Source organism: Engraulis encrasicolus, chromosome 2, assembly GCF_034702125.1.
Source record: "Engraulis encrasicolus isolate BLACKSEA-1 chromosome 2, IST_EnEncr_1.0, whole genome shotgun sequence".
Classification (NCBI taxonomy): domain Eukaryota; kingdom Metazoa; phylum Chordata; class Actinopteri; order Clupeiformes; family Engraulidae; genus Engraulis; species Engraulis encrasicolus.
This window is the reverse complement of record NC_085858.1, coordinates 25,779,560-25,784,559: the sequence shown is the minus strand read 5'-3', so window position 1 is coordinate 25,784,559 and position 5,000 is coordinate 25,779,560. Positions and strand designations below refer to the sequence as shown.

Below are 5,000 nucleotides of genomic sequence, written 5' to 3'. Positions count from 1 at the left end.
GTTTGGGCCCTAATAACTAAAAATGGTAATGATATGGGGGAGGCCTAAAAGTAATTCACGGCAATATTTTGGACATTGGTGGCTAATACAGCATTGACATTTTGACAAAATACACCAACTGAACCTTGTTGTACCCAAAGCACCATCATGGCACCCACCACAGCAACACCCCCCACCCCCAATTCCTGTACCTTGGGAGCTACTTTTGCACCCTCCCACCACACACAAACACTAGTATAAGAAGGGTCACATGTAGTCAACATTGCTGTGCATGCTGTTCTGTGCCCAGCATACATAATTACTATAAGTGATGATATATTTGAAGAGAAGCTTTATGATTGTGATCCAAATATTAAAATGGACTGTTCTGATGGTGACAAGCCATTGTACTTCTTTAGATGGAGACGATCTCAAAGTTGTTCGCTATGTTGAGAGATATAATGGTGCTCTTCTTCTCCTCATATCAGTATTGTGTTCAAAATTGACATCTTTGTCTGCAGCCTTGGTTATAAACTGGTGCTACCTGACATAGAGAAGGCAGGAACAGCAACAGCTGTAACTTTTTTGAAGGACATACACATTGACATCCATACCACAAGTTCTCCAGTGGGCATACATAGTGAATAGAAGTAAACATACAAGTTGCTAGCCCTGTTCCTTCAAACATTACCCCACTACCATGAACATGTAATATGTCTACTAGCACATGCAAACCTTTTTTCCTTATGTGCACACTAATTCAAGCGTAGAAACAATGTAGAAAACAATGATTTTCTATGTTGTTCCCGAAACTCTTGGTTGGCAATGTATCAATGTTCTTACCTAACTGTTATACGTGTGCTATAAATACACATTCAAACATTCAAAAAAATGAATGTTAGACTTAAAAACCCTTCTGAATGTTTGGAAATATGTCTATTTCTTTTAGGGTCAAATTGACTGATATGGTAATAGATAGATAATATCCTTGATAATCAAATTAGTTTTTTCTTTTCAAATGTTATAAGTCATAGAAATTCATATTTGGGGAGTATATGGAGCCAATAAAATTAAAATAATATGTGTCCATCTATTTTTAGACCAATTAATGACATTTTATTGCTATTTTTTCTAATTTTCGCCTAGTCATGGATTAAGTTTTTTGGTGTGTAGGCTATGTGTGGGGGTGCTAGGACATATTGAAAGGACTTTTTATGTCACCAACAGAGCAATAATACATATCTGAGACATAAACATGTGCCAAAGTGTTGTTTCATACTGATTTGGTAGACATTTAAGTGGCTGGGGTCAAATTGACCCCAAGGATCATGGATGTTCCAAAATTTGAGGGTAACAGGAGGGTTAAAGCAACACAAATTAGTTTTCAACCCTAAAATATTTTCTAGCTTTTCCACCATCCACAATCTGTAACTGCACCGAAGAAGTTTGAAGGAACAGAGTAATAGTTTGGCACATATATTTTACATTTATATTTTAGCACATATAGCATAGTTTAGCACATACCTTTTACATTTATATATTTAAATATTTCTTTTTTAAATTGTGTTTACATGACGAACACAAATCTCTTTTTTTCTGTCAACACAACACTTTTGTTACTGTATATAAGTCATCATTTGTTATCATTCTGCTCTGGACTTTTGCTACCAAGCACTTTATCATTTATAATATTCTATGTTTTACTTGTTTATATCCAGTTATATCCAGTTATTAGAAGCCAGTGTTTTGATCAATCTCCACTTCCACCAACAGCATAAAATATGAAAGCTGCACCGCCTAGCTAGCACAACACCATCTTCGTTGAGTTTGTTTGTTTTGATGGAGCCATGCCAAAGCAAGCCAATGGAGGAACTGACACTTTGGGATAAAAGTGGCTGCTAAGTGTGTGTTGTAATGAGTGGCCAATGGAGAGAGAGAGAGAGAGAGAGAGAGAGAGAGAGAGAGAGAGAGAGAGAGAGAGAGAGAGAGAGAGAGAGAGAGAGAGTGAGAGAGAGAGAGAGAGACCAATCAGTCCATCAGTGTAGCTATCTTAAGCCACTTTGCTTCATGACGCCAGATCGTAGAGAGGAAACAACAAGAGGGGGCGAAGTAAACACTCACTAAGAGTTCCAATCCCTCACCCTCACCACCATCACCACTAGCACCTTCCCCGTGTTCCCCATCCCTTCGCCTTGGCTGTTAAAGCCTTCAAGTGGCCCTAATTGAGCTGTGCATTAGCTCTCCAGTCCATGGAGCGCAAGCAAGAGCAGGGAGTCCAGGCATTACAGCTGAGAGCAGAGATACATTGGCATGGCCAGGTGTTGTGGTGGTTAAACGCTGCTCGCTGCGTCATCAGGAGGGGAATGCTAGCATATGGAAAAGGACTGTGGCAGGTGGATCTTACCACTATGCGGTGAAAGGCAATACGACACATAACCTCAGAGTCAGAGGCGATTCTAGGATCAGATGGGGCCCCAAGCAAAAATGCAAAAGAATGAAAATTTGAACCAAAACCGCCACTACTGTGGTAAAGTGTGGGCTGTTATTCACTATCTAGGGGCTTGGGGCCGCAAGCGGCTGCCTGCCTTGCCTGGTGGCAAGATGCGCTCAGAGTGCTCCCCCATATTTCGTTAGCGAGGTTTTAGAGTTTTACCAGCGGCAGTCTATCTCCAACTATGTTGTCTCCAGCAGCAGTCTATCTCCAGCTATGTTGTTTCCAATTGGACTGCATGGAGTGCCTTGAAACCTCCTGAATTCTCTCCCCCTGCCGGGCCAAGGCGACCCTCTTGGGGCCCTGCTTACATGCTTTCTCCCCCTCTCCCTGTGTCTCTAATGGTACCACCATTAGCCCTGCGCATTACAGACATGACAGCAGACTGTACTATAAAAAGCTTCTGAAGAGGTATGAGAGTCCGGAGAGAGCACTCTCTCTCTTTCTCTCTCTCTCTCTCTCTCCCTCACTCTCTCGTTCTCTCTCTCTCTCTATCCTTCTCCCTCCTTTCATTCCCCTCTCCATGTCTCTGTCTTCCTGTACAGACCAACAGGACAAGTTGCCTCTGGCACCAAGTTCGAATAAATGAAGAGACTGGGATTTGAAAGTGCATTTTTCTGTGCCCGGTTCTATCCCTTCAACAAAACATAGGCTACACTCAGATAATAATCGCACACGACATGAGCGCACAAAAGCAGACATATTTATATGATAGGACAACATGGTAACAATTGCCAGGAGCACACACAGTAAGCAACTCAGATGCACAGAGGTTAAGCGCTTTCTAAGTGGACATTAAACAGACATGTCTTCTTCATCCAACCAGGCAGCTATTCCTCACTGTACACTAACTGGATAAAAAGAATTATGCATGTGTGCGTTAAGCATTCCATATTGTGTGTGTGTGTGTGTGTGTGTGTGTGTGTGTGTGTGTGTGTGTGTGTGCGTGCGCGCGCCTGTGCGTGTGCGCATGTGTGTGTGCAAAGAAACTTTAATACATTTCTGAAGTATGTACGCGTGTGCGTCTGTGTCTGTGTGTCTGTGTTTATCTGATTGTATAGGACAGGGAATGCAAGCCGCTGACTTCTGGGAGAGATAGTGTTTTTATTAGCGTAATGTTTGACGAGCAGTGCTTCTATATCCAGCTCCTTAGCTAACCGGGAAGCTACGCTCTTCATGTGGGGTGGCGACACACCCTGCTATACCCAACCTCTGCTACGCTGGTCTATTTTGCAATGTGTTCCTTTTGTAAGACCCTTGCTTTTTTACCACATAGGCCTACATAAAAGTTAACTGAATGGCGGCAGTGGTATTCCTCATTCCTCAGTTTAGTTTTCACAGATGTTGATAATAGTTTTTAGTTTTATTCTACCATGTGAGTACTTTGTTCTTGACAGTACCCCACAAAGTGCCAATTGTGCTAAATACCCACCCACACACATTCTCACTCGCTGCCATCTTGTTATGATGTTGCCATCACCATGACGACTGATATGTAAACTCCTCTGAAATCAATTCACACAGTAACCGATCCCCCCACTACTCAGAATCAAAAACAACGTCACATTTCACTGGTGACTCATTGTGTCACTCATGGTGTCATAACTAGTTCTCTGCATAATTTCCAACAACAAGCAGTTCCACAAAACAAAGTTCCTACATGTCAGCTGAGAGCCTGCAACACAAGAGTATGAAAGTAGCTGGCATGTGTGAGACTTCCGATGGAAAACGGGTCGTCCCGAACATTCCCGGCAGGGGGGTGGACGGGCGATGGCGAGGCATGTGCGTATTTTGGCAAAGGTGTGTGACTTTCTAAAGTTGTATGAGGAATGCCGTGCCCGGCCCCAAGGTGGAATCTCCTACCTCCTTTAAACAGCATGGAGGATTCACACACTCAGCAAGCACTATGCATGGAACATGCACATAGACATGGGCACACATACGCACACGCACGCACATACGTAGGCGGACAGACACACGGGCGGAGAGACATAGGTTCATACACATAGGCCTACATTTGCAGACGTGCACACTCTCTACAAGCAATTTAGTACAGAAACGCATTCATGACAACCTCGGATCATGAGGATAAAGCTTTAGCCTACTGACATAAAGAAATACATATGTTCACTTGAATATATTTTACAAGTCATAGAATAGAATCATGAATAGGAAAGGAGTATTATAAATACTGACACCACCAATTCCATTTTTTTCCACCATCCCTTCACATACCATAGGCTGCTTACATGAACACCGGTAGTTGGCAAGGACATGCTAAGGTATACATGTCAGAAGGTTGTTAGTTTGATCTGTAATAATGACACTTCTATGCCAATGAGCGACCCCTTAGCCACCCATTAACCACCTCTCATTGCATCTCATTTCTGTATGCCTTAGTTCTGAGTAAGAATCTCATGAAAATTTGATGTATGAATGAGTATATTAGGCACACATAGATTTAATGTAAGATATGATGTCATCCAAATACTCTCTCTCACACATATACACATATACACACACACACAGC

At 42.3% G+C, this 5,000-nt stretch overlaps 1 protein-coding gene across 1 annotated transcript in view; it reads right to left on the bottom strand.

Moving 5' to 3' along the window:
• The window catches only part of cavin1a (caveolae associated protein 1a), a 31,383-nt gene that overhangs the window by 25,127 nt on the left and 1,256 nt on the right, over positions 1–5,000 (bottom strand). The gene's annotated exons all lie outside the window — the stretch shown is intronic.